Below are 27,260 nucleotides of genomic sequence, written 5' to 3'. Positions count from 1 at the left end.
GAATTCCGTTGAACATAGGAATAATCTTAAAACAAAATCATCTTCATCTCAGATGTTATGGGGTCCTCATCCACAGAAAATGATGAAAGAAAGGAATTATAGCTCGGAATTCGTGGACGGTATTCTTTCATCCACCGGTTCAACACGTCTTCTGGTATGTCAACTAAACTCCAATTCTACTTAAAAGGAAAATCTTCTCCCTCTGGCCGAGCGTGAGTCACCCCGGTTGAGGAGAGAGTGTATGGCGTTGTTCGCATCACACAAATAAAATATAAATTCACGTAAAGTAATTAAATGAAATCTCGACAGTCCGGGAACGGAAAAAAAAATTCTGCAATCATGAACGTTCCACATAAAAACAGGCTATATAGTCCAAAATTTCTCATGAAGCCTCGTGAACAAAATTAACGTTCTCAAAATTAAAAGAACACTCCTCTCTTCGAAATAAAACCTGATGGGCCCTAGTTGTTTTGATGGCACAATCCATCAGCCATAATTCAAACAAAGATAGTAAAAGAGAGAAAAAATAAGTAAAAAGTGGAACGCGGGAACTCAGTAATCTCACTTCAAGGTGTTGTTCGCATGTCTATTTCATAGCCGTAATCCAATGCAGCCTTCAAAAAATTTGCAAACAGTTCGCGAATTTTAACGCAGTCTTTCAGTTTCACATACTGGGCCCACAAATAGTCCAGGTATATCACAGTATCAGTGACGGCCAAATCTATAAGGGCATAAATTGTATGCCCTAAGATCCAGACAGTGGCATTATTCTTCGTCCGCGGGAAGGCTTTGAAGTTAGGCACTACCACACGACGAACAGACACGAGGTGAGGTGGTGTTCTATTAATGTGGGATACCATTCGTTGACACAGCCGCCATACCGTCGACACCGATGCACATTCAAATCGATGTTCCCGTGTGTCCACATCTCCACATCTTCCGCAGTTGGCAGAGGGGAGGAGATGAATGTCAGCAAGTCGCTGGTTCGTCGCTAAGGTGTTGTTGACGATCTTGAACCAGAGCGCACTCACGTCCGACGGCAACACCGGGTTGTTGATGTTGGCCCACACATTCACCCATTCCACTGTGGGGTTCCGGAGCACCAGTTTATGACGCGGTGGTTGTCCAGTCAGGGCAACGTAGAGGCTGCGGGCGGTCCTGTGCCTGTCGGTAGCCGTTGACAGAGCGTAGCTTCTCGCTAAAAAGTACTCCCGTATGTAGGACATCTTGTACGGGATGGCCGCAAGAGAAAGGGGCGCCGCTTCAGAGTGTGGGCGGTAGAGCTCCAGAAGTGCCGCGGTGGTCCCTGTCGGGATGTCGGACTGCAGGGTGGCTGTCCGGTGGACGAGCAGCGCGTCGCACTTGCGTGGAACGTCGGTGAAACCGAGGCCGCCCAGTTGCCGGTCGATGGCACAGGTCGAAGCCTTGACTTTAAAAATTTCATGCCGCCACAGAAGCCAGTAGACCGCCTGCGAGATCGCCCTCCCTATCTGCTTCGGCACACTAAGCAATTGGGCGATGTACCACGCATTTGATAAGATGAAAGTGTTAATAACAGCCACACGTTGATGTAAGTTGAGTCGGCGACCTGAGTGGCTACGACATAGGGCCTTCACAGTACCAAGAATTCGCCTCCAGTTTAAAACTTGCATTTTTTGTGGGCACGCTACAATGTCGAGTCCTAGAATTTTGTGGGTGTGCACAACACGGAACCAGTCCTGTTCAGCATACAGTCCCCGCCGACCCAGCGGTACTAACACTGTTTTCCGCGTATTTAGAACGGCGCCAGAGGCACGTTCGTATAACAGCAAAACATCGCGCACTCTGTCCAAGTCGTGTGTCCGCCCCATGAAAAGTCCCACGTCGTCAGCGTAGGCAGCACATTTGAGAGAGACCTGACAGACCTGGACACCCTCAATGATGCGGCCGACCGCGCGCAAAAACGGGTCGAGCGCAATGACGAATAGGGGCATTGCTAAAGGACAGCCCTGTCTGACCGACCTCGTGATAGGGATGGGCGCCGACTGCCAACCATTGATTACAATTATTGAAGTCGCCGACGTTAAAAGATTCCTTAAAGCGGTGAGAAAGTGGCCGCCGAACCCCAGTTTTGTCATTACGGAGAAAAGATAATCGTGTCCGATACGGTCAAATGCATTGGCAAAGTCGATGGAGAGAATTCCAGCGGACAGGCCGTTTATGGACGCGTACGCGACCACGTCTCGATATGAAGCAACCGCATGAAAGATGCTGCGACGTTTCACACCACACGACTGGAACGGACTGATGACCTTGTCCATGACCACACTGAGTTTCGTTGCAAGGCACCGCGCTGCCAGTTTATAATCTGCATTTAAAAGTGTGATAGGGCGTAGCGCCTCAACACGGCATGCTGTCGGTGTCTTTGGAATCAAAATAATACGCCCTTCAACAAACATCGAAGGGACCGCAGCACCACGAACAATTTCATTTATCATGGTCGTCAATGTCTCACCGAAAATATCCCAATAAGCCAGGTAAAATTCTACTGGAAGGCCATCGGGACCTGGAGACTTCCCCCGACGACACGAGCGCAACACATCTTTCACATCGGCCAGTGACATCATCTCATCTAGTGACTGTCGGTCAGAGTCGGAGATGACAGGATCCAATTCATCTAACAGAAACGAAAGTGCTACATCGTCGACAGCGATCCGTCCGAACAATCTCTTAAAATGGTCGGAGACATGGGGAACGATCTCATGCTTCGCCGTGAGACGAGCACCAGTGTCCGTGATGAGAGCGGTAATTACTTTCCTCCGCGCCAACCGTTTCTCGCGTGCCAAGTGGTAAAGCGTTGGCACCTCTTCAAGTGTTGCACACAGCGGTCGGCTCCGGATCAGAAGTCCTTTCGCCTTTTGGAGTTGAAGATTGAGTATCTTATTTTGAATCCTACGTAAACGTGCGCGTAAGTTTTGACCAGGCGCCACGGGTGCATCCAGCGCATCTTGTAGGCACTGCTGATAAAAGGCAATGGTGCGCCTCTCCCAAAACGACACCTCCCTTGCATACCGCATCGCAACATTGCGCAACTGCGGTTTGGCTAAGTCGACCCACCAATGTAAGACTGAGGCATAACTTCCCCGTTTTTCAAAACAAAGCTGCCACATATTTTGAATCTCGCAACGTAAACCGGCGGCAGAGAGATGACGGGTATTGAGTTTCCAAACACGGGAAGGTGGCGCCTGCCTATTGGTCTGTAGGTGCATGTCACACACAACTCCGCAGTGATCACTAAAAGCGACGGGATGTACCGCTACTCTCTGAAGACAGGATTGAAGTGGCCGCGATACATAAATTCGATCAAGTCTGCTGGCACCGTTCTGATAAAAATGTGTGTACTGCGTTGTGACAGGATGAAAATGTCGCCAAACATCGATCAGATCATTGGTCACAATTAGTTGCGAAAGTTCCGGGCACATGGTAGCCGTTGGAAATTGATCGACAGCGGCAGTAACACAGTTAAAGTCACCGCCGACTATTACATTGCGGGATGACGCAAAGAACGGAACTACATCTTGGTTAAAAAACACAGATCGAGCACGTTTGTGGTCGGTGCCACTCGGCGCGTATACATTAATAAAGGTGACATCCTGGATCGTACATGTAAGGAGGCGGCCATTCGGTAAAGATTGAACGTCAGTTGGTTGCAATCCTTTTTTATAAAGAACGGCGGTGCCACAAGTACCGTCAACATTTATGTTATAGATGACATCATAACCAGGAACGTTATCGAATCGCTTAACTGTAACTTCTTGGAGCAATGCAATGTCATAGCCTCCCAAAGTTAAAAAGTCAATAAAACATGCAATCTTGTGCGCAGCTAGTATGCGATTGACATTTAGTGATAAAACTGAGAAAATCTTTAGATGTTGACGAGCGGCGGCCATTTAAAACACAGACATTCAAATATTAGCAAGAAATAGGAGAAACGAAAGCTGCATGTTGCGTTTGAAGCATGCTAATATATTGCCAAGAAGCGCTGCAATTTATCACGTAACACGTGGACAATACAGTGTAGAAAATATCCTTCATCGTGCAGGAACTGCAGAACAGAAGTCTCAGGTGAAATGGGCACGAACTGCAGCGGGCCCGCCTAAAAGCCGCTAGTGGGCTCCAGGGTCGTCCTCCTCCTGCTTCCACCAGGGCGTCTCCGCTGGTCGGTCGGTCTGCTGGTCGCGACCGCTAGCGGTGTCTGTGGACGTGGCTCCTTTCGCCTGTGTTGTCACTGTACCGGCGGCCGACGTTACCGAATGCCTGCGCGTGCGCTGGGGGACCTGCTCGCTACTTTGCTCGCTTTTGCGCTTCGCAGCATGCGCACCCTGTTCGCGTGCCGTATTCAGGAGAACCTTGAGCTGTGCTGTTTGTTCCCTTATACGCTCCTGGCGCCCAGTGCTTTCAGAGGAAGGGGGGCACGATGTCTGAACCTCACTCTCACTGCCACTCTCTGATACAGGGCTGCACGGCATATCATCAGACTGCTGACTCCTAGTACCCTTATTTTTATTTTTCTTCGTACGCCCTTTCCTCGGTGCGAGGGGTACCTCTTCAGGTGGAGGAGGCGGGGGTAAGGTGATGTCCATCGCTTCCGGAATAGCAACTGGTGAATGCTCCGAAACATCTGGGATCTCCGGAGTAACTGCATCCGACGCTACAACAGCCGAGGACAAAATGGGAGCGTCTTCCATCCGGTCCTGTGGTGCCTCGACGGTAACAGTCACCTCACTTGGCACGTCCTCAGCACGAATGGGGTCGGCTTGTCGGGGTTGTGGTACGGTGCCCGCTACGATTTCACTCATTAGTGGCACAAAGTGGCCGCCGGTAGCCGCCGCGTCACTACGTGGGAGCTGCACGGGTCTTCGACGGGTACAGTCTGCACGTAAATGCTCAGTGGAATGACAAATTGAGCACGTGGGTGGCTGGCCGATATAACTCACTTGAGCTCTACAGCCCGCAATCATTACATAAGATGGAATGTGTCTCTTTAAATCAATGCGGACACTACGTACGCCACTATTAACCTGGTACCGGTACGCACTAGACCACTTTTCATTAACAACCGACAACACTACGCCGTACTGAGTTAGAGCACGTGCAATTAAATCGTTACCACATTCAGGAGGCACATTAAATACTCGGACCGTCCTAACGCCATAACCCGAGGGCACAATTTGAACATCACTGACTGTGCCATTGATATGCCTAAATTTACGCACGCCGCCAAATTTCTCTACAAACTTTTCACAGATGTCACCGGAAAAGAACTTCAAAAATAGCGAATATTGCGCAAAATCCAATTGAAATGTGTCTACTAGATCTTCCGGGATTTTCAAATCTTCAAATATAAATTCGTTGATTTCAAACGCGGTGGGCCGCAAAGCATTTCTATCGAACACAAACTGTGCAGTGTTTGTCCTAGTAATTGCCGACATGGTACTCACGTTGATTAAACTTGAACACGTGGACCTCGAAACACTCGCTGAGCGCCACCCCGCGATGTAAACAAAGCCGCAACCGCTCCGCCGCTCCGCGCGATGTGCGCGGATATGCTGTCCGAATGCGTCTGGATGTGCTCCCCTAGCCTACCTCGAAATGCGCCTGCCAGGTACCACCACCTTCGGCCGCTGCCGACAGGCGGGAAGCCGACACAGTGCGGCGCCGGGGCACTCGCTTGTGCGGTGGTGGTGTAATGGTCAGCATAGTTGCCTTCCAAGCAGTTGATCCGGGTTCGATTCCCGGCCACCGCAGCAGGCTTTTAATTTCGCGTTTGAGTACTTTTGCCACGCGCCTTGAAATTAATGTTTTTTTTTCCTCCCTGTTACTCGCTGCAGACCAGCCTGTAGTGTGTCTCGACTTGTCTCGACTTTGCGAGGGCTGACGCTCTCAAATCGGCCTATATGAAAACAACAAGCACGAGAAACGACTGAGAGAGGTAAGGAGAGGCGAGGCGATGGACACACAGCACGCCCCTTCATTTCACGGTGGCGTCTCCCTGACCGAATCGGGCTGTGGCTCCGAAAACAAAGGAGAAAGAAAAATAGGAAGTAAAACTGCCGACAGTACCCTGTGTTCCGATGCACTTACCCGCCCAAGTACTGACAAGGGCCAAAGTTGTTACGCATCGGCAATCGGACATTTCCTTTCGTTTTCTCTTTATCGGTTGAGAACCAGTGTTTTGTGCACACTATGGCCATTGGCGAGTGAATGCTGTAGCGCTTCCCGACAGGTCGGGTTTGGAACCTCTGTCAACTTCCACGCAGGGTGGTCATCACACTCGCCAGCTGAAATCGGCGCTGCCTTTTCGTAGTAGTAAAAGCGTAGTGGCCCGTGGGGGGATCGAACCCACGACCTTCGCGTTATTAGCACGACGCTCTAACCAACTGAGCTAACGGGCCTCGACAGATGCAGTTGCTCAGGCCTACGCTGGAACCGTGTGGCATGAAGCCATACACCATTTCTATGGCCGTCGTGTGTCTGCTTCCCTCGTCTATATTCTGCTGACTGTCACGAAACAGTAGCTATATTGCGAGCAGGACGGGAAACGGCAGCTCGGACAGCTCAAACTTGTCACGAGTAGTGTGGAAAAAATTCCGTTCCGGTACCGGGAAACGAACCCGGGCCTCCTGGGTGAAAGCCAGGTATCCTAGCCACTAGACCACACCGGATCTGTGCGTCTCTTCGACGGTTCGGACGGTCCCTTGTCGCATTTCGTGCCGAGTCCCGCGTCGGCGCCCATCTCTCTTTGCGAGCATCTTTGCGCATGCTGACTGGCAAGGCGCGCACCTCAAACGTCTCAGAGCAATGCTTTTGGCTTCATGCTCTGCTGGGAGAAGAGAAAAAGGGAAGCTGTAAGTAGCAATAACAGGAGGTAAACATTTTCCCGCTGAAGCGTTGTGGATAACAAACAAGAAATAAGTTGGGGCCCCAGCAACAGCACCACCATCAGTCACAGAAAATTAAATGCCCCAGGTGAGGATCGAACTCACGACCTTAAGATTATGAGACTTACGCGCTGCCTACTGCGCTACCGAGGCACCGGTGAACCCTTTGTCCTGGAAACTGGGTAAGTATCATACCCAATGTTAGACGTGAAGACACTGTACTTCCTGGATAACGTGTTCTGTTTGCTACACGTCCATTGCCGGCCCAGTTAATTGCGGTGTTGCTGCAGCTTTTGCAACGATAGGCAGCACTCATTGTCGTTAAAGTTCAGTGCCTCGGAGGCACCTGGACACAGCAACTTGTGAGGCCAGGCCGACGCTAGTCTGTAGAACATGATGCGAGCGTCCCAGTGGGGACCCGCTAGTGCTGCGTTCTCGGTTCTTCTCAAAGGAATCCAGCTACACATTCTTGTGGATCGTGCATGTAAAGCGCGCAAGCCACACGGCAGCATTACCGCGGGAAAAGCAAAATGATGCATCGGCCGGGAATCGAACCCGGGCCGCCCGCGTGGCAGGCGAGCATTCTACCACTTTTTTTTTTTAATTTTTTTTTTTATTTTTATTTTTTATAGGGCCTCCCAACTCCCCTTATAGCCCTCCTTACTCTCACTAAATTATGCCTTCTTCGGCGAGCTTCAACGCTATAGTTGCTGGACTGTCGAATTCCGTTGAACATAGGAATAATCTTAAAACAAAATCATCTTCATCTCAGATGTTATGGGGTCCTCATCCACAGAAAATGATGAAAGAAAGGAATTATAGCTCGGAATTCGTGGACGGTATTCTTTCATCCACCGGTTCAACACGTCTTCTGGTATGTCAACTAAACTCCAATTCTACTTAAAAGGAAAATCTTCTCCCTCTGGCCGAGCGTGAGTCACCCCGGTTGAGGAGAGAGTGTATGGCGTTGTTCGCATCACACAAATAAAATATAAATTCACGTAAAGTAATTAAATGAAATCTCGACAGTCCGGGAACGGAAAAAAAAATTCTGCAATCATGAACGTTCCACATAAAAACAGGCTATATAGTCCAAAATTTCTCATGAAGCCTCGTGAACAAAATTAACGTTCTCAAAATTAAAAGAACACTCCTCTCTTCGAAATAAAACCTGATGGGCCCTAGTTGTTTTGATGGCACAATCCATCAGCCATAATTCAAACAAAGATAGTAAAAGAGAGAAAAAATAAGTAAAAAGTGGAACGCGGGAACTCAGTAATCTCACTTCAAGGTGTTGTTCGCATGTCTATTTCATAGCCGTAATCCAATGCAGCCTTCAAAAAATTTGCAAACAGTTCGCGAATTTTAACGCAGTCTTTCAGTTTCACATACTGGGCCCACAAATAGTCCAGGTATATCACAGTATCAGTGACGGCCAAATCTATAAGGGCATAAATTGTATGCCCTAAGATCCAGACAGTGGCATTATTCTTCGTCCGCGGGAAGGCTTTGAAGTTAGGCACTACCACACGACGAACAGACACGAGGTGAGGTGGTGTTCTATTAATGTGGGATACCATTCGTTGACACAGCCGCCATACCGTCGACACCGATGCACATTCAAATCGATGTTCCCGTGTGTCCACATCTCCACATCTTCCGCAGTTGGCAGAGGGGAGGAGATGAATGTCAGCAAGTCGCTGGTTCGTCGCTAAGGTGTTGTTGACGATCTTGAACCAGAGCGCACTCACGTCCGACGGCAACACCGGGTTGTTGATGTTGGCCCACACATTCACCCATTCCACTGTGGGGTTCCGGAGCACCAGTTTATGACGCGGTGGTTGTCCAGTCAGGGCAACGTAGAGGCTGCGGGCGGTCCTGTGCCTGTCGGTAGCCGTTGACAGAGCGTAGCTTCTCGCTAAAAAGTACTCCCGTATGTAGGACATCTTGTACGGGATGGCCGCAAGAGAAAGGGGCGCCGCTTCAGAGTGTGGGCGGTAGAGCTCCAGAAGTGCCGCGGTGGTCCCTGTCGGGATGTCGGACTGCAGGGTGGCTGTCCGGTGGACGAGCAGCGCGTCGCACTTGCGTGGAACGTCGGTGAAACCGAGGCCGCCCAGTTGCCGGTCGATGGCACAGGTCGAAGCCTTGACTTTAAAAATTTCATGCCGCCACAGAAGCCAGTAGACCGCCTGCGAGATCGCCCTCCCTATCTGCTTCGGCACACTAAGCAATTGGGCGATGTACCACGCATTTGATAAGATGAAAGTGTTAATAACAGCCACACGTTGATGTAAGTTGAGTCGGCGACCTGAGTGGCTACGACATAGGGCCTTCACAGTACCAAGAATTCGCCTCCAGTTTAAAACTTGCATTTTTTGTGGGCACGCTACAATGTCGAGTCCTAGAATTTTGTGGGTGTGCACAACACGGAACCAGTCCTGTTCAGCATACAGTCCCCGCCGACCCAGCGGTACTAACACTGTTTTCCGCGTATTTAGAACGGCGCCAGAGGCACGTTCGTATAACAGCAAAACATCGCGCACTCTGTCCAAGTCGTGTGTCCGCCCCATGAAAAGTCCCACGTCGTCAGCGTAGGCAGCACATTTGAGAGAGACCTGACAGACCTGGACACCCTCAATGATGCGGCCGACCGCGCGCAAAAACGGGTCGAGCGCAATGACGAATAGGGGCATTGCTAAAGGACAGCCCTGTCTGACCGACCTCGTGATAGGGATGGGCGCCGACTGCCAACCATTGATTACAATTATTGAAGTCGCCGACGTTAAAAGATTCCTTAAAGCGGTGAGAAAGTGGCCGCCGAACCCCAGTTTTGTCATTACGGAGAAAAGATAATCGTGTCCGATACGGTCAAATGCATTGGCAAAGTCGATGGAGAGAATTCCAGCGGACAGGCCGTTTATGGACGCGTACGCGACCACATCTCGATATGAAGCAACCGCATGAAAGATGCTGCGACGTTTCACACCACACGACTGGAACGGACTGATGACCTTGTCCATGACCACACTGAGTTTCGTTGCAAGGCACCGCGCTGCCAGTTTATAATCTGCATTTAAAAGTGTGATAGGGCGTAGCGCCTCAACACGGCATGCTGTCGGTGTCTTTGGAATCAAAATAATACGCCCTTCAACAAACATCGAAGGGACCGCAGCACCACGAACAATTTCATTTATCATGGTCGTCAATGTCTCACCGAAAATATCCCAATAAGCCAGGTAAAATTCTACTGGAAGGCCATCGGGACCTGGAGACTTCCCCCGACGACACGAGCGCAACACATCTTTCACATCGGCCAGTGACATCATCTCATCTAGTGACTGTCGGTCAGAGTCGGAGATGACAGGATCCAATTCATCTAACAGAAACGAAAGTGCTACATCGTCGACAGCGATCCGTCCGAACAATCTCTTAAAATGGTCGGAGACATGGGGAACGATCTCATGCTTCGCCGTGAGACGAGCACCAGTGTCCGTGATGAGAGCGGTAATTACTTTCCTCCGCGCCAACCGTTTCTCGCGTGCCAAGTGGTAAAGCGTTGGCACCTCTTCAAGTGTTGCACACAGCGGTCGGCTCCGGATCAGAAGTCCTTTCGCCTTTTGGAGTTGAAGATTGAGTATCTTATTTTGAATCCTACGTAAACGTGCGCGTAAGTTTTGACCAGGCGCCACGGGTGCATCCAGCGCATCTTGTAGGCACTGCTGATAAAAGGCAATGGTGCGCCTCTCCCAAAACGACACCTCCCTTGCATACCGCATCGCAACATTGCGCAACTGCGGTTTGGCTAAGTCGACCCACCAATGTAAGACTGAGGCATAACTTCCCCGTTTTTCAAAACAAAGCTGCCACATATTTTGAATCTCGCAACGTAAACCGGCGGCAGAGAGATGACGGGTATTGAGTTTCCAAACACGGGAAGGTGGCGCCTGCCTATTGGTCTGTAGGTGCATGTCACACACAACTCCGCAGTGATCACTAAAAGCGACGGGATGTACCGCTACTCTCTGAAGACAGGATTGAAGTGGCCGCGATACATAAATTCGATCAAGTCTGCTGGCACCGTTCTGATAAAAATGTGTGTACTGCGTTGTGACAGGATGAAAATGTCGCCAAACATCGATCAGATCATTGGTCACAATTAGTTGCGAAAGTTCCGGGCACATGGTAGCCGTTGGAAATTGATCGACAGCGGCAGTAACACAGTTAAAGTCACCGCCGACTATTACATTGCGGGATGACGCAAAGAACGGAACTACATCTTGGTTAAAAAACACAGATCGAGCACGTTTGTGGTCGGTGCCACTCGGCGCGTATACATTAATAAAGGTGACATCCTGGATCGTACATGTAAGGAGGCGGCCATTCGGTAAAGATTGAACGTCAGTTGGTTGCAATCCTTTTTTATAAAGAACGGCGGTGCCACAAGTACCGTCAACATTTATGTTATAGATGACATCATAACCAGGAACGTTATCGAATCGCTTAACTGTAACTTCTTGGAGCAATGCAATGTCATAGCCTCCCAAAGTTAAAAAGTCAATAAAACATGCAATCTTGTGCGCAGCTAGTATGCGATTGACATTTAGTGATAAAACTGAGAAAATCTTTAGATGTTGACGAGCGGCGGCCATTTAAAACACAGACATTCAAATATTAGCAAGAAATAGGAGAAACGAAAGCTGCATGTTGCGTTTGAAGCATGCTAATATATTGCCAAGAAGCGCTGCAATTTATCACGTAACACGTGGACAATACAGTGTAGAAAATATCCTTCATCGTGCAGGAACTGCAGAACAGAAGTCTCAGGTGAAATGGGCACGAACTGCAGCGGGCCCGCCTAAAAGCCGCTAGTGGGCTCCAGGGTCGTCCTCCTCCTGCTTCCACCAGGGCGTCTCCGCTGGTCGGTCGGTCTGCTGGTCGCGACCGCTAGCGGTGTCTGTGGACGTGGCTCCTTTCGCCTGTGTTGTCACTGTACCGGCGGCCGACGTTACCGAATGCCTGCGCGTGCGCTGGGGGACCTGCTCGCTACTTTGCTCGCTTTTGCGCTTCGCAGCATGCGCACCCTGTTCGCGTGCCGTATTCAGGAGAACCTTGAGCTGTGCTGTTTGTTCCCTTATACGCTCCTGGCGCCCAGTGCTTTCAGAGGAAGGGGGGCACGATGTCTGAACCTCACTCTCACTGCCACTCTCTGATACAGGGCTGCACGGCATATCATCAGACTGCTGACTCCTAGTACCCTTATTTTTATTTTTCTTCGTACGCCCTTTCCTCGGTGCGAGGGGTACCTCTTCAGGTGGAGGAGGCGGGGGTAAGGTGATGTCCATCGCTTCCGGAATAGCAACTGGTGAATGCTCCGAAACATCTGGGATCTCCGGAGTAACTGCATCCGACGCTACAACAGCCGAGGACAAAATGGGAGCGTCTTCCATCCGGTCCTGTGGTGCCTCGACGGTAACAGTCACCTCACTTGGCACGTCCTCAGCACGAATGGGGTCGGCTTGTCGGGGTTGTGGTACGGTGCCCGCTACGATTTCACTCATTAGTGGCACAAAGTGGCCGCCGGTAGCCGCCGCGTCACTACGTGGGAGCTGCACGGGTCTTCGACGGGTACAGTCTGCACGTAAATGCTCAGTGGAATGACAAATTGAGCACGTGGGTGGCTGGCCGATATAACTCACTTGAGCTCTACAGCCCGCAATCATTACATAAGATGGAATGTGTCTCTTTAAATCAATGCGGACACTACGTACGCCACTATTAACCTGGTACCGGTACGCACTAGACCACTTTTCATTAACAACCGACAACACTACGCCGTACTGAGTTAGAGCACGTGCAATTAAATCGTTACCACATTCAGGAGGCACATTAAATACTCGGACCGTCCTAACGCCATAACCCGAGGGCACAATTTGAACATCACTGACTGTGCCATTGATATGCCTAAATTTACGCACGCCGCCAAATTTCTCTACAAACTTTTCACAGATGTCACCGGAAAAGAACTTCAAAAATAGCGAATATTGCGCAAAATCCAATTGAAATGTGTCTACTAGATCTTCCGGGATTTTCAAATCTTCAAATATAAATTCGTTGATTTCAAACGCGGTGGGCCGCAAAGCATTTCTATCGAACACAAACTGTGCAGTGTTTGTCCTAGTAATTGCCGACATGGTACTCACGTTGATTAAACTTGAACACGTGGACCTCGAAACACTCGCTGAGCGCCACCCCGCGATGTAAACAAAGCCGCAACCGCTCCGCCGCTCCGCGCGATGTGCGCGGATATGCTGTCCGAATGCGTCTGGATGTGCTCCCCTAGCCTACCTCGAAATGCGCCTGCCAGGTACCACCACCTTCGGCCGCTGCCGACAGGCGGGAAGCCGACACAGTGCGGCGCCGGGGCACTCGCTTGTGCGGTGGTGGTGTAATGGTCAGCATAGTTGCCTTCCAAGCAGTTGATCCGGGTTCGATTCCCGGCCACCGCAGCAGGCTTTTAATTTCGCGTTTGAGTACTTTTGCCACGCGCCTTGAAATTAATGTTTTTTTTTCCTCCCTGTTACTCGCTGCAGACCAGCCTGTAGTGTGTCTCGACTTGTCTCGACTTTGCGAGAGCTGACGCTCTCAAATCGGCCTATATCAAAACAACAAGCACGAGAAACGACTGAGAGAGGTAAGGAGAGGCGAGGCGATGGACACACAGCACGCCCCTTCATTTCACGGTGGCGTCTCCCTGACCGAATCGGGCTGTGGCTCCGAAAACAAAGGAGAAAGAAAAATAGGAAGTAAAACTGCCGACAGTACCCTGTGTTCCGATGCACTTACCCGCCCAAGTACTGACAAGGGCCAAAGTTGTTACGCATCGGCAATCGGACATTTCCTTTCGTTTTCTCTTTATCGGTTGAGAACCAGTGTTTTGTGCACACTATGGCCATTGGCGAGTGAATGCTGTAGCGCTTCCCGACAGGTCGGGTTTGGAACCTCTGTCAACTTCCACGCAGGGTGGTCATCACACTCGCCAGCTGAAATCGGCGCTGCCTTTTCGTAGTAGTAAAAGCGTAGTGGCCCGTGGGGGGATCGAACCCACGACCTTCGCGTTATTAGCACGACGCTCTAACCAACTGAGCTAACGGGCCTCGACAGATGCAGTTGCTCAGGCCTACGCTGGAACCGTGTGGCATGAAGCCATACACCATTTCTATGGCCGTCGTGTGTCTGCTTCCCTCGTCTATATTCTGCTGACTGTCACGAAACAGTAGCTATATTGCGAGCAGGACGGGAAACGGCAGCTCGGACAGCTCAAACTTGTCACGAGTAGTGTGGAAAAAATTCCGTTCCGGTACCGGGAAACGAACCCGGGCCTCCTGGGTGAAAGCCAGGTATCCTAGCCACTAGACCACACCGGATCTGTGCGTCTCTTCGACGGTTCGGACGGTCCCTTGTCGCATTTCATGCCGAGTCCCGCGTCGGCGCCCATCTCTCTTTGCGAGCATCTTTGCGCATGCTGACTGGCAAGGCGCGCACCTCAAACGTCTCAGAGCAATGCTTTTGGCTTCATGCTCTGCTGGGAGAAGAGAAAAAGGGAAGCTGTAAGTAGCAATAACAGGAAGTAAACATTTTCCCGCTGAAGCGTTGTGGATAACAAACAAGAAATAAGTTGGGGCCCCAGCAACAGCACCACCATCAGTCACAGAAAATTAAATGCCCCGGGTGAGGATCGAACTCACGACCTTAAGATTATGAGACTTACGCGCTGCCTACTGCGCTACCGAGGCACCGGTGAACCGTTTGTCCTGGAAACTGGGTAAGTATCATACCCAATGTTAGACGTGAAGACACTGTACTTCCTGGATAACGTGTTCTGTTTGCTACACGTCCATTGCCGGCCCAGTTAATTGCGGTGTTGCTGCAGCTTTTGCAACGATAGGCAGCACTCCTTGTCGTTAAAGTTCAGTGCCTCGGAGGCACCTGGACACAGCAACTTGTGAGGCCAGGCCGACGCTAGTCTGTAGAACATGATGCGAGCGTCCCAGTGGGGACCCGCTAGTGCTGCGTTCTCGGTTCTTCTCAAAGGAATCCAGCTACACATTCTTGTGGATCGTGCATGTAAAGCGCGCAAGCCACACGGCAGCATTACCGCGGGAAAAGCAAAATGATGCATCGGCCGGGAATCGAACCCGGGCCGCCCGCGTGGCAGGCGAGCATTCTACCACTGAACCACCGATGCTCCGGCCGGTAGCAACTTCACGCTGCTTCCCGAGCAGTTGTCTTGAGGGAAAGTGGGACTGTCGTCAAGCGCCATAGCATTCTGTCGAGAAGATGCTGCAGACGCTGAACCCTGCACTGTACTGCTTAAAATCGCCGCCAGAACGCGGTCCTCTGCGTACTCTTGCGTCACCGGAGCCGACTCTTGCCAAAGGATGCGAAATGTGCGCGGATATGCTGTCCGAATGCGTCTGGATGTGCTCCCCTAGCCTACCTCGAAATGCGCCTGCCAGGTACCACCACCTTCGGCCGCTGCCGACAGGCGGGAAGCCGACACAGTGCGGCGCCGGGGCACTCGCTTGTGCGGTGGTGGTGTAATGGTCAGCATAGTTGCCTTCCAAGCAGTTGATCCGGGTTCGATTCCCGGCCACCGCAGCAGGCTTTTAATTTCGCGTTTGAGTACTTTTGCCACGCGCCTTGAAATTAATGTTTTTTTTTCCTCCCTGTTACTCGCTGCAGACCAGCCTGTAGTGTGTCTCGACTTGTCTCGACTTTGCGAGAGCTGACGCTCTCAAATCGGCCTATATCAAAACAACAAGCACGAGAAACGACTGAGAGAGGTAAGGAGAGGCGAGGCGATGGACACACAGCACGCCCCTTCATTTCACGGTGGCGTCTCCCTGACCGAATCGGGCTGTGGCTCCGAAAACAAAGGAGAAAGAAAAATAGGAAGTAAAACTGCCGACAGTACCCTGTGTTCCGATGCACTTACCCGCCCAAGTACTGACAAGGGCCAAAGTTGTTACGCATCGGCAATCGGACATTTCCTTTCGTTTTCTCTTTATCGGTTGAGAACCAGTGTTTTGTGCACACTATGGCCATTGGCGAGTGAATGCTGTAGCGCTTCCCGACAGGTCGGGTTTGGAACCTCTGTCAACTTCCACGCAGGGTGGTCATCACACTCGCCAGCTGAAATCGGCGCTGCCTTTTCGTAGTAGTAAAAGCGTAGTGGCCCGTGGGGGGATCGAACCCACGACCTTCGCGTTATTAGCACGACGCTCTAACCAACTGAGCTAACGGGCCTCGACAGATGCAGTTGCTCAGGCCTACGCTGGAACCGTGTGGCATGAAGCCATACACCATTTCTATGGCCGTCGTGTGTCTGCTTCCCTCGTCTATATTCTGCTGACTGTCACGAAACAGTAGCTATATTGCGAGCAGGACGGGAAACGGCAGCTCGGACAGCTCAAACTTGTCACGAGTAGTGTGGAAAAAATTCCGTTCCGGTACCGGGAATCGAACCCGGGCCTCCTGGGTGAAAGCCAGGTATCCTAGCCACTAGACCACACCGGATCTGTGCGTCTCTTCGACGGTTCGGACGGTCCCTTGTCGCATTTCGTGCCGAGTCCCGCGTCGGCGCCCATCTCTCTTTGCGAGCATCTTTGCGCATGCTGACTGGCAAGGCGCGAACCTCAAACGTCTCAGAGCAATGCTTTTGGCTTCATGCTCTGCTGGGAGAAGAGAAAAAGGGAAGCTGTAAGTAGCAATAACAGGAAGTAAACATTTTCCCGCTGAAGCGTTGTGGATAACAAACAAGAAATAAGTTGGGGCCCCAGCAACAGCACCACCATCAGTCACAGAAAATTAAATGCCCCAGGTGAGGATCGAACTCACGACCTTAAGATTATGAGACTTGCGCGCTGCCTACTGCGCTACCGAGGCACCGGTGAACCGTTTGTCCTGGAAACTGGGTAAGTATCATACCCAATGTTAGACGTGAAGACACTGTACTTCCTGGATAACGTGTTCTGTTTGCTACACGTCCATTGCCGGCCCAGTTAATTGCGGTGTTGCTGCAGCTTTTGCAACGATAGGCAGCACTCCTTGTCGTTAAAGTTCAGTGCCTCGGAGGCACCTGGACACAGCAACTTGTGAGGCCAGGCCGACGCTAGTCTGTAGAACATGATGCGAGCGTCCCAGTGGGGACCCGCTAGTGCTGCGTTCTCGGTTCTTCTCAAAGGAATCCAGCTACACATTCTTGTGGATCGTGCATGTAAAGCGCGCAAGCCACACGGCAGCATTACCGCGGGAAAAGCAAAATGATGCATCGGCCGGGAATCGAACCCGGGCCGCCCGCGTGGCAGGCGAGCATTCTACCACTTTTTTTTTTTTTAATTTTTTTTTTTATTTTTATTTTTTATAGGGCCTCCCAACTCCCCTTATAGCCCTCCTTACTCTCACTAAATTATGCCTTCTTCGGCGAGCTTCAACGCTATAGTTGCTGGACTGTCGAATTCCGTTGAACATAGGAATAATCTTAAAACAAAATCATCTTCATCTCAGATGTTATGGGGTCCTCATCCACAGAAAATGATGAAAGAAAGGAATTATAGCTCGGAATTCGTGGACGGTATTCTTTCATCCACCGGTTCAACACGTCTTCTGGTATGTCAACTAAACTCCAATTCTACTTAAAAGGAAAATCTTCTCCCTCTGGCCGAGCGTGAGTCACCCCGGTTGAGGAGAGAGTGTATGGCGTTGTTCGCATCACACAAATAAAATATAAATTCACGTAAAGTAATTAAATGAAATCTCGACAGTCCGGGAACGGAAAAAAAAATTCTGCAATCATGAACGTTCCACATAAAAACAGGCTATATAGTCCAAAATTTCTCATGAAGCCTCGTGAACAAAATTAACGTTCTCAAAATTAAAAGAACACTCCTCTCTTCGAAATAAAACCTGATGGGCCCTAGTTGTTTTGATGGCACAATCCATCAGCCATAATTCAAACAAAGATAGTAAAAGAGAGAAAAAATAAGTAAAAAGTGGAACGCGGGAACTCAGTAATCTCACTTCAAGGTGTTGTTCGCATGTCTATTTCATAGCCGTAATCCAATGCAGCCTTCAAAAAATTTGCAAACAGTTCGCGAATTTTAACGCAGTCTTTCAGTTTCACATACTGGGCCCACAAATAGTCCAGGTATATCACAGTATCAGTGACGGCCAAATCTATAAGGGCATAAATTGTATGCCCTAAGATCCAGACAGTGGCATTATTCTTCGTCCGCGGGAAGGCTTTGAAGTTAGGCACTACCACACGACGAACAGACACGAGGTGAGGTGGTGTTCTATTAATGTGGGATACCATTCGTTGACACAGCCGCCATACCGTCGACACCGATGCACATTCAAATCGATGTTCCCGTGTGTCCACATCTCCACATCTTCCGCAGTTGGCAGAGGGGAGGAGATGAATGTCAGCAAGTCGCTGGTTCGTCGCTAAGGTGTTGTTGACGATCTTGAACCAGAGCGCACTCACGTCCGACGGCAACACCGGGTTGTTGATGTTGGCCCACACATTCACCCATTCCACTGTGGGGTTCCGGAGCACCAGTTTATGACGCGGTGGTTGTCCAGTCAGGGCAACGTAGAGGCTGCGGGCGGTCCTGTGCCTGTCGGTAGCCGTTGACAGAGCGTAGCTTCTCGCTAAAAAGTACTCCCGTATGTAGGACATCTTGTACGGGATGGCCGCAAGAGAAAGGGGCGCCGCTTCAGAGTGTGGGCGGTAGAGCTCCAGAAGTGCCGCGGTGGTCCCTGTCGGGATGTCGGACTGCAGGGTGGCTGTCCGGTGGACGAGCAGCGCGTCGCACTTGCGTGGAACGTCGGTGAAACCGAGGCCGCCCAGTTGCCGGTCGATGGCACAGGTCGAAGCCTTGACTTTAAAAATTTCATGCCGCCACAGAAGCCAGTAGACCGCCTGCGAGATCGCCCTCCCTATCTGCTTCGGCACACTAAGCAATTGGGCGATGTACCACGCATTTGATAAGATGAAAGTGTTAATAACAGCCACACGTTGATGTAAGTTGAGTCGGCGACCTGAGTGGCTACGACATAGGGCCTTCACAGTACCAAGAATTCGCCTCCAGTTTAAAACTTGCATTTTTTGTGGGCACGCTACAATGTCGAGTCCTAGAATTTTGTGGGTGTGCACAACACGGAACCAGTCCTGTTCAGCATACAGTCCCCGCCGACCCAGCGGTACTAACACTGTTTTCCGCGTATTTAGAACGGCGCCAGAGGCACGTTCGTATAACAGCAAAACATCGCGCACTCTGTCCAAGTCGTGTGTCCGCCCCATGAAAAGTCCCACGTCGTCAGCGTAGGCAGCACATTTGAGAGAGACCTGACAGACCTGGACACCCTCAATGATGCGGCCGACCGCGCGCAAAAACGGGTCGAGCGCAATGACGAATAGGGGCATTGCTAAAGGACAGCCCTGTCTGACCGACCTCGTGATAGGGATGGGCGCCGACTGCCAACCATTGATTACAATTATTGAAGTCGCCGACGTTAAAAGATTCCTTAAAGCGGTGAGAAAGTGGCCGCCGAACCCCAGTTTTGTCATTACGGAGAAAAGATAATCGTGTCCGATACGGTCAAATGCATTGGCAAAGTCGATGGAGAGAATTCCAGCGGACAGGCCGTTTATGGACGCGTACGCGACCACATCTCGATATGAAGCAACCGCATGAAAGATGCTGCGACGTTTCACACCACACGACTGGAACGGACTGATGACCTTGTCCATGACCACACTGAGTTTCGTTGCAAGGCACCGCGCTGCCAGTTTATAATCTGCATTTAAAAGTGTGATAGGGCGTAGCGCCTCAACACGGCATGCTGTCGGTGTCTTTGGAATCAAAATAATACGCCCTTCAACAAACATCGAAGGGACCGCAGCACCACGAACAATTTCATTTATCATGGTCGTCAATGTCTCACCGAAAATATCCCAATAAGCCAGGTAAAATTCTACTGGAAGGCCATCGGGACCTGGAGACTTCCCCCGACGACACGAGCGCAACACATCTTTCACATCGGCCAGTGACATCATCTCATCTAGTGACTGTCGGTCAGAGTCGGAGATGACAGGATCCAATTCATCTAACAGAAACGAAAGTGCTACATCGTCGACAGCGATCCGTACGAACAATCTCTTAAAATGGTCGGAGACATGGGGAACGATCTCATGCTTCGCCGTGAGACGAGCACCAGTGTCCGTGATGAGAGCGGTAATTACTTTCCTCCGCGCCAACCGTTTCTCGCGTGCCAAGTGGTAAAGCGTTGGCACCTCTTCAAGTGTTGCACACAGCGGTCGGCTCCGGATCAGAAGTCCTTTCGCCTTTTGGAGTTGAAGATTGAGTATCTTATTTTGAATCCTACGTAAACGTGCGCGTAAGTTTTGACCAGGCGCCACGGGTGCATCCAGCGCATCTTGTAGGCACTGCTGATAAAAGGCAATGGTGCGCCTCTCCCAAAACGACACCTCCCTTGCATACCGCATCGCAACATTGCGCAACTGCGGTTTGGCTAAGTCGACCCACCAATGTAAGACTGAGGCATAACTTCCCCGTTTTTCAAAACAAAGCTGCCACATATTTTGAATCTCGCAACGTAAACCGGCGGCAGAGAGATGACGGGTATTGAGTTTCCAAACACGGGAAGGTGGCGCCTGCCTATTGGTCTGTAGGTGCATGTCACACACAACTCCGCAGTGATCACTAAAAGCGACGGGATGTACCGCTACTCTCTGAAGACAGGATTGAAGTGGCCGCGATACATAAATTCGATCAAGTCTGCTGGCACCGTTCTGATAAAAATGTGTGTACTGCGTTGTGACAGGATGAAAATGTCGCCAAACATCGATCAGATCATTGGTCACAATTAGTTGCGAAAGTTCCGGGCACATGGTAGCCGTTGGAAATTGATCGACAGCGGCAGTAACACAGTTAAAGTCACCGCCGACTATTACATTGCGGGATGACGCAAAGAACGGAACTACATCTTGGTTAAAAAACACAGATCGAGCACGTTTGTGGTCGGTGCCACTCGGCGCGTATACATTAATAAAGGTGACATCCTGGATCGTACATGTAAGGAGGCGGCCATTCGGTAAAGATTGAACGTCAGTTGGTTGCAATCCTTTTTTATAAAGAACGGCGGTGCCACAAGTACCGTCAACATTTATGTTATAGATGACATCATAACCAGGAACGTTATCGAATCGCTTAACTGTAACTTCTTGGAGCAATGCAATGTCATAGCCTCCCAAAGTTAAAAAGTCAATAAAACATGCAATCTTGTGCGCAGCTAGTATGCGATTGACATTTAGTGATAAAACTGAGAAAATCTTTAGATGTTGACGAGCGGCGGCCATTTAAAACACAGACATTCAAATATTAGCAAGAAATAGGAGAAACGAAAGCTGCATGTTGCGTTTGAAGCATGCTAATATATTGCCAAGAAGCGCTGCAATTTATCACGTAACACGTGGACAATACAGTGTAGAAAATATCCTTCATCGTGCAGGAACTGCAGAACAGAAGTCTCAGGTGAAATGGGCACGAACTGCAGCGGGCCCGCCTAAAAGCCGCTAGTGGGCTCCAGGGTCGTCCTCCTCCTGCTTCCACCAGGGCGTCTCCGCTGGTCGGTCGGTCTGCTGGTCGCGACCGCTAGCGGTGTCTGTGGACGTGGCTCCTTTCGCCTGTGTTGTCACTGTACCGGCGGCCGACGTTACCGAATGCCTGCGCGTGCGCTGGGGGACCTGCTCGCTACTTTGCTCGCTTTTGCGCTTCGCAGCATGCGCACCCTGTTCGCGTGCCGTATTCAGGAGAACCTTGAGCTGTGCTGTTTGTTCCCTTATACGCTCCTGGCGCCCAGTGCTTTCAGAGGAAGGGGGGCACGATGTCTGAACCTCACTCTCACTGCCACTCTCTGATACAGGGCTGCACGGCATATCATCAGACTGCTGACTCCTAGTACCCTTATTTTTATTTTTCTTCGTACGCCCTTTCCTCGGTGCGAGGGGTACCTCTTCAGGTGGAGGAGGCGGGGGTAAGGTGATGTCCATCGCTTCCGGAATAGCAACTGGTGAATGCTCCGAAACATCTGGGATCTCCGGAGTAACTGCATCCGACGCTACAACAGCCGAGGACAAAATGGGAGCGTCTTCCATCCGGTCCTGTGGTGCCTCGACGGTAACAGTCACCTCACTTGGCACGTCCTCAGCACGAATGGGGTCGGCTTGTCGGGGTTGTGGTACGGTGCCCGCTACGATTTCACTCATTAGTGGCACAAAGTGGCCGCCGGTAGCCGCCGCGTCACTACGTGGGAGCTGCACGGGTCTTCGACGGGTACAGTCTGCACGTAAATGCTCAGTGGAATGACAAATTGAGCACGTGGGTGGCTGGCCGATATAACTCACTTGAGCTCTACAGCCCGCAATCATTACATAAGATGGAATGTGTCTCTTTAAATCAATGCGGACACTACGTACGCCACTATTAACCTGGTACCGGTACGCACTAGACCACTTTTCATTAACAACCGACAACACTACGCCGTACTGAGTTAGAGCACGTGCAATTAAATCGTTACCACATTCAGGAGGCACATTAAATACTCGGACCGTCCTAACGCCATAACCCGAGGGCACAATTTGAACATCACTGACTGTGCCATTGATATGCCTAAATTTACGCACGCCGCCAAATTTCTCTACAAACTTTTCACAGATGTCACCGGAAAAGAACTTCAAAAATAGCGAATATTGCGCAAAATCCAATTGAAATGTGTCTACTAGATCTTCCGGGATTTTCAAATCTTCAAATATAAATTCGTTGATTTCAAACGCGGTGGGCCGCAAAGCATTTCTATCGAACACAAACTGTGCAGTGTTTGTCCTAGTAATTGCCGACATGGTACTCACGTTGATTAAACTTGAACACGTGGACCTCGAAACACTCGCTGAGCGCCACCCCGCGATGTAAACAAAGCCGCAACCGCTCCGCCGCTCCGCGCGATGTGCGCGGATATGCTGTCCGAATGCGTCTGGATGTGCTCCCCTAGCCTACCTCGAAATGCGCCTGCCAGGTACCACCACCTTCGGCCGCTGCCGACAGGCGGGAAGCCGACACAGTGCGGCGCCGGGGCACTCGCTTGTGCGGTGGTGGTGTAATGGTCAGCATAGTTGCCTTCCAAGCAGTTGATCCGGGTTCGATTCCCGGCCACCGCAGCAGGCTTTTAATTTCGCGTTTGAGTACTTTTGCCACGCGCCTTGAAATTAATGTTTTTTTTTCCTCCCTGTTACTCGCTGCAGACCAGCCTGTAGTGTGTCTCGACTTGTCTCGACTTTGCGAGAGCTGACGCGAGAGCTGACGCTCTCAAATCGGCCTATATCAAAACAACAAGCACGAGAAACGACTGAGAGAGGTAAGGAGAGGCGAGGCGATGGACACACAGCACGCCCCTTCATTTCACGGTGGCGTCTCCCTGACCGAATCGGGCTGTGGCTCCGAAAACAAAGGAGAAAGAAAAATAGGAAGTAAAACTGCCGACAGTACCCTGTGTTCCGATGCACTTACCCGCCCAAGTACTGACAAGGGCCAAAGTTGTTACGCATCGGCAATCGGACATTTCCTTTCGTTTTCTCTTTATCGGTTGAGAACCAGTGTTTTGTGCACACTATGGCCATTGGCGAGTGAATGCTGTAGCGCTTCCCGACAGGTCGGGTTTGGAACCTCTGTCAACTTCCACGCAGGGTGGTCATCACACTCGCCAGCTGAAATCGGCGCTGCCTTTTCGTAGTAGTAAAAGCGTAGTGGCCCGTGGGGGGATCGAACCCACGACCTTCGCGTTATTAGCACGACGCTCTAACCAACTGAGCTAACGGGCCTCGACAGATGCAGTTGCTCAGGCCTACGCTGGAACCGTGTGGCATGAAGCCATACACCATTTCTATGGCCGTCGTGTGTCTGCTTCCCTCGTCTATATTCTGCTGACTGTCACGAAACAGTAGCTATATTGCGAGCAGGACGGGAAACGGCAGCTCGGACAGCTCAAACTTGTCACGAGTAGTGTGGAAAAAATTCCGTTCCGGTACCGGGAAACGAACCCGGGCCTCCTGGGTGAAAGCCAGGTATCCTAGCCACTAGACCACACCGGATCTGTGCGTCTCTTCGACGGTTCGGACGGTCCCTTGTCGCATTTCATGCCGAGTCCCGCGTCGGCGCCCATCTCTCTTTGCGAGCATCTTTGCGCATGCTGACTGGCAAGGCGCGCACCTCAAACGTCTCAGAGCAATGCTTTTGGCTTCATGCTCTGCTGGGAGAAGAGAAAAAGGGAAGCTGTAAGTAGCAATAACAGGAAGTAAACATTTTCCCGCTGAAGCGTTGTGGATAACAAACAAGAAATAAGTTGGGGCCCCAGCAACAGCACCACCATCAGTCACAGAAAATTAAATGCCCCGGGTGAGGATCGAACTCACGACCTTAAGATTATGAGACTTACGCGCTGCCTACTGCGCTACCGAGGCACCGGTGAACCGTTTGTCCTGGAAACTGGGTAAGTATCATACCCAATGTTAGACGTGAAGACACTGTACTTCCTGGATAACGTGTTCTGTTTGCTACACGTCCATTGCCGGCCCAGTTAATTGCGGTGTTGCTGCAGCTTTTGCAACGATAGGCAGCACTCCTTGTCGTTAAAGTTCAGTGCCTCGGAGGCACCTGGACACAGCAACTTGTGAGGCCAGGCCGACGCTAGTCTGTAGAACATGATGCGAGCGTCCCAGTGGGGACCCGCTAGTGCTGCGTTCTCGGTTCTTCTCAAAGGAATCCAGCTACACATTCTTGTGGATCGTGCATGTAAAGCGCGCAAGCCACACGGCAGCATTACCGCGGGAAAAGCAAAATGATGCATCGGCCGGGAATCGAACCCGGGCCGCCCGCGTGGCAGGCGAGCATTCTACCACTGAACCACCGATGCTCCGGCCGGTAGCAACTTCACGCTGCTTCCCGAGCAGTTGTCTTGAGGGAAAGTGGGACTGTCGTCAAGCGCCATAGCATTCTGTCGAGAAGATGCTGCAGACGCTGAACCCTGCACTGTACTGCTTAAAATCGCCGCCAGAACGCGGTCCTCTGCGTACTCTTGCGTCACCGGAGCCGACTCTTGCCAAAGGATGCGAAATGTGCGCGGATATGCTGTCCGAATGCGTCTGGATGTGCTCCCCTAGCCTACCTCGAAATGCGCCTGCCAGGTACCACCACCTTCGGCCGCTGCCGACAGGCGGGAAGCCGACACAGTGCGGCGCCGGGGCACTCGCTTGTGCGGTGGTGGTGTAATGGTCAGCATAGTTGCCTTCCAAGCAGTTGATCCGGGTTCGATTCCCGGCCACCGCAGCAGGCTTTTAATTTCGCGTTTGAGTACTTTTGCCACGCGCCTTGAAATTAATGTTTTTTTTTCCTCCCTGTTACTCGCTGCAGACCAGCCTGTAGTGTGTCTCGACTTGTCTCGACTTTGCGAGAGCTGACGCTCTCAAATCGGCCTATATCAAAACAACAAGCACGAGAAACGACTGAGAGAGGTAAGGAGAGGCGAGGCGATGGACACACAGCACGCCCCTTCATTTCACGGTGGCGTCTCCCTGACCGAATCGGGCTGTGGCTCCGAAAACAAAGGAGAAAGAAAAATAGGAAGTAAAACTGCCGACAGTACCCTGTGTTCCGATGCACTTACCCGCCCAAGTACTGACAAGGGCCAAAGTTGTTACGCATCGGCAATCGGACATTTCCTTTCGTTTTCTCTTTATCGGTTGAGAACCAGTGTTTTGTGCACACTATGGCCATTGGCGAGTGAATGCTGTAGCGCTTCCCGACAGGTCGGGTTTGGAACCTCTGTCAACTTCCACGCAGGGTGGTCATCACACTCGCCAGCTGAAATCGGCGCTGCCTTTTCGTAGTAGTAAAAGCGTAGTGGCCCGTGGGGGGATCGAACCCACGACCTTCGCGTTATTAGCACGACGCTCTAACCAACTGAGCTAACGGGCCTCGACAGATGCAGTTGCTCAGGCCTACGCTGGAACCGTGTGGCATGAAGCCATACACCATTTCTATGGCCGTCGTGTGTCTGCTTCCCTCGTCTATATTCTGCTGACTGTCACGAAACAGTAGCTATATTGCGAGCAGGACGGGAAACGGCAGCTCGGACAGCTCAAACTTGTCACGAGTAGTGTGGAAAAAATTCCGTTCCGGTACCGGGAATCGAACCCGGGCCTCCTGGGTGAAAGCCAGGTATCCTAGCCACTAGACCACACCGGATCTGTGCGTCTCTTCGACGGTTCGGACGGTCCCTTGTCGCATTTCGTGCCGAGTCCCGCGTCGGCGCCCATCTCTCTTTGCGAGCATCTTTGCGCATGCTGACTGGCAAGGCGCGAACCTCAAACGTCTCAGAGCAATGCTTTTGGCTTCATGCTCTGCTGGGAGAAGAGAAAAAGGGAAGCTGTAAGTAGCAATAACAGGAAGTAAACATTTTCCCGCTGAAGCGTTGTGGATAACAAACAAGAAATAAGTTGGGGCCCCAGCAACAGCACCACCATCAGTCACAGAAAATTAAATGCCCCAGGTGAGGATCGAACTCACGACCTTAAGATTATGAGACTTGCGCGCTGCCTACTGCGCTACCGAGGCACCGGTGAACCGTTTGTCCTGGAAACTGGGTAAGTATCATACCCAATGTTAGACGTGAAGACACTGTACTTCCTGGATAACGTGTTCTGTTTGCTACACGTCCATTGCCGGCCCAGTTAATTGCGGTGTTGCTGCAGCTTTTGCAACGATAGGCAGCACTCCTTGTCGTTAAAGTTCAGTGCCTCGGAGGCACCTGGACACAGCAACTTGTGAGGCCAGGCCGACGCTAGTCTGTAGAACATGATGCGAGCGTCCCAGTGGGGACCCGCTAGTGCTGCGTTCTCGGTTCTTCTCAAAGGAATCCAGCTACACATTCTTGTGGATCGTGCATGTAAAGCGCGCAAGCCACACGGCAGCATTACCGCGGGAAAAGCAAAATGATGCATCGGCCGGGAATCGAACCCGGGCCGCCCGCGTGGCAGGCGAGCATTCTACCACTGAACCACCGATGCTCCGGCCGGTAGCAACTTCACGCTGCTTCCCGAGCAGTTGTCTTGAGGGAAAGTGGGACTGTCGTCAAGCGCCATAGCATTCTGTCGAGAAGATGCTGCAGACGCTGAACCCTGCACTGTACTGCTTAAAATCGCCG

The 27,260-nt window shown here is 51.1% G+C and overlaps 23 non-coding genes across 23 annotated transcripts; 5 read left to right on the top strand and 18 right to left on the bottom strand.

The window, feature by feature from the left end:
• The first annotated feature begins 5,714 nt into the window (after window positions 1–5,714).
• Window positions 5,715–5,786, top strand: Trnag-ucc (transfer RNA glycine (anticodon UCC)). Its single transcript has one exon. It is a non-coding gene; the product is annotated as a tRNA-Gly (tRNA).
• A 574-nt stretch (window positions 5,787–6,360) lies between these two features.
• Window positions 6,361–6,434, bottom strand: Trnai-aau (transfer RNA isoleucine (anticodon AAU)). The gene has a single exon. It is a non-coding gene; the product is annotated as a tRNA-Ile (tRNA).
• Window positions 6,435–6,632: 198 nt separating this feature from the next.
• Trnae-uuc (transfer RNA glutamic acid (anticodon UUC)) lies at window positions 6,633–6,704 on the bottom strand. The gene has a single exon. It is a non-coding gene; the product is annotated as a tRNA-Glu (tRNA).
• A 296-nt stretch (window positions 6,705–7,000) lies between these two features.
• Trnam-cau (transfer RNA methionine (anticodon CAU)) lies at window positions 7,001–7,073 on the bottom strand. Its single transcript has one exon. It is a non-coding gene; the product is annotated as a tRNA-Met (tRNA).
• Window positions 7,074–13,354: 6,281 nt separating this feature from the next.
• Window positions 13,355–13,426, top strand: Trnag-ucc (transfer RNA glycine (anticodon UCC)). The gene has a single exon. It is a non-coding gene; the product is annotated as a tRNA-Gly (tRNA).
• Window positions 13,427–14,000: 574 nt separating this feature from the next.
• Window positions 14,001–14,074, bottom strand: Trnai-aau (transfer RNA isoleucine (anticodon AAU)). The gene has a single exon. It is a non-coding gene; the product is annotated as a tRNA-Ile (tRNA).
• A 198-nt stretch (window positions 14,075–14,272) lies between these two features.
• Window positions 14,273–14,344, bottom strand: Trnae-uuc (transfer RNA glutamic acid (anticodon UUC)). The gene has a single exon. It is a non-coding gene; the product is annotated as a tRNA-Glu (tRNA).
• A 296-nt stretch (window positions 14,345–14,640) lies between these two features.
• On the bottom strand, window positions 14,641–14,713 carry Trnam-cau (transfer RNA methionine (anticodon CAU)). The gene has a single exon. It is a non-coding gene; the product is annotated as a tRNA-Met (tRNA).
• A 381-nt stretch (window positions 14,714–15,094) lies between these two features.
• Trnag-gcc (transfer RNA glycine (anticodon GCC)) lies at window positions 15,095–15,165 on the bottom strand. Its single transcript has one exon. It is a non-coding gene; the product is annotated as a tRNA-Gly (tRNA).
• A 341-nt stretch (window positions 15,166–15,506) lies between these two features.
• Trnag-ucc (transfer RNA glycine (anticodon UCC)) lies at window positions 15,507–15,578 on the top strand. Its single transcript has one exon. It is a non-coding gene; the product is annotated as a tRNA-Gly (tRNA).
• A 574-nt stretch (window positions 15,579–16,152) lies between these two features.
• On the bottom strand, window positions 16,153–16,226 carry Trnai-aau (transfer RNA isoleucine (anticodon AAU)). The gene has a single exon. It is a non-coding gene; the product is annotated as a tRNA-Ile (tRNA).
• A 198-nt stretch (window positions 16,227–16,424) lies between these two features.
• On the bottom strand, window positions 16,425–16,496 carry Trnae-uuc (transfer RNA glutamic acid (anticodon UUC)). The gene has a single exon. It is a non-coding gene; the product is annotated as a tRNA-Glu (tRNA).
• Window positions 16,497–16,792: 296 nt separating this feature from the next.
• Trnam-cau (transfer RNA methionine (anticodon CAU)) lies at window positions 16,793–16,865 on the bottom strand. Its single transcript has one exon. It is a non-coding gene; the product is annotated as a tRNA-Met (tRNA).
• Window positions 16,866–23,148: 6,283 nt separating this feature from the next.
• Window positions 23,149–23,220, top strand: Trnag-ucc (transfer RNA glycine (anticodon UCC)). The gene has a single exon. It is a non-coding gene; the product is annotated as a tRNA-Gly (tRNA).
• A 586-nt stretch (window positions 23,221–23,806) lies between these two features.
• Trnai-aau (transfer RNA isoleucine (anticodon AAU)) lies at window positions 23,807–23,880 on the bottom strand. Its single transcript has one exon. It is a non-coding gene; the product is annotated as a tRNA-Ile (tRNA).
• Window positions 23,881–24,078: 198 nt separating this feature from the next.
• Window positions 24,079–24,150, bottom strand: Trnae-uuc (transfer RNA glutamic acid (anticodon UUC)). The gene has a single exon. It is a non-coding gene; the product is annotated as a tRNA-Glu (tRNA).
• Window positions 24,151–24,446: 296 nt separating this feature from the next.
• On the bottom strand, window positions 24,447–24,519 carry Trnam-cau (transfer RNA methionine (anticodon CAU)). The gene has a single exon. It is a non-coding gene; the product is annotated as a tRNA-Met (tRNA).
• A 381-nt stretch (window positions 24,520–24,900) lies between these two features.
• Trnag-gcc (transfer RNA glycine (anticodon GCC)) lies at window positions 24,901–24,971 on the bottom strand. The gene has a single exon. It is a non-coding gene; the product is annotated as a tRNA-Gly (tRNA).
• Window positions 24,972–25,312: 341 nt separating this feature from the next.
• Window positions 25,313–25,384, top strand: Trnag-ucc (transfer RNA glycine (anticodon UCC)). The gene has a single exon. It is a non-coding gene; the product is annotated as a tRNA-Gly (tRNA).
• Window positions 25,385–25,958: 574 nt separating this feature from the next.
• Window positions 25,959–26,032, bottom strand: Trnai-aau (transfer RNA isoleucine (anticodon AAU)). The gene has a single exon. It is a non-coding gene; the product is annotated as a tRNA-Ile (tRNA).
• A 198-nt stretch (window positions 26,033–26,230) lies between these two features.
• Trnae-uuc (transfer RNA glutamic acid (anticodon UUC)) lies at window positions 26,231–26,302 on the bottom strand. The gene has a single exon. It is a non-coding gene; the product is annotated as a tRNA-Glu (tRNA).
• Window positions 26,303–26,598: 296 nt separating this feature from the next.
• On the bottom strand, window positions 26,599–26,671 carry Trnam-cau (transfer RNA methionine (anticodon CAU)). Its single transcript has one exon. It is a non-coding gene; the product is annotated as a tRNA-Met (tRNA).
• Window positions 26,672–27,052: 381 nt separating this feature from the next.
• Trnag-gcc (transfer RNA glycine (anticodon GCC)) lies at window positions 27,053–27,123 on the bottom strand. The gene has a single exon. It is a non-coding gene; the product is annotated as a tRNA-Gly (tRNA).
• Between the last annotated feature and the right edge of the window lie 137 nt (window positions 27,124–27,260).

Source organism: Schistocerca gregaria, chromosome 2 (assembly GCF_023897955.1).
Source record: "Schistocerca gregaria isolate iqSchGreg1 chromosome 2, iqSchGreg1.2, whole genome shotgun sequence".
Lineage (NCBI taxonomy): Eukaryota > Metazoa > Arthropoda > Insecta > Orthoptera > Acrididae > Schistocerca > Schistocerca gregaria.
The sequence above is the reverse complement of the archived record's forward strand: the minus strand, read 5'-3'. Positions and strand labels throughout refer to the sequence as shown.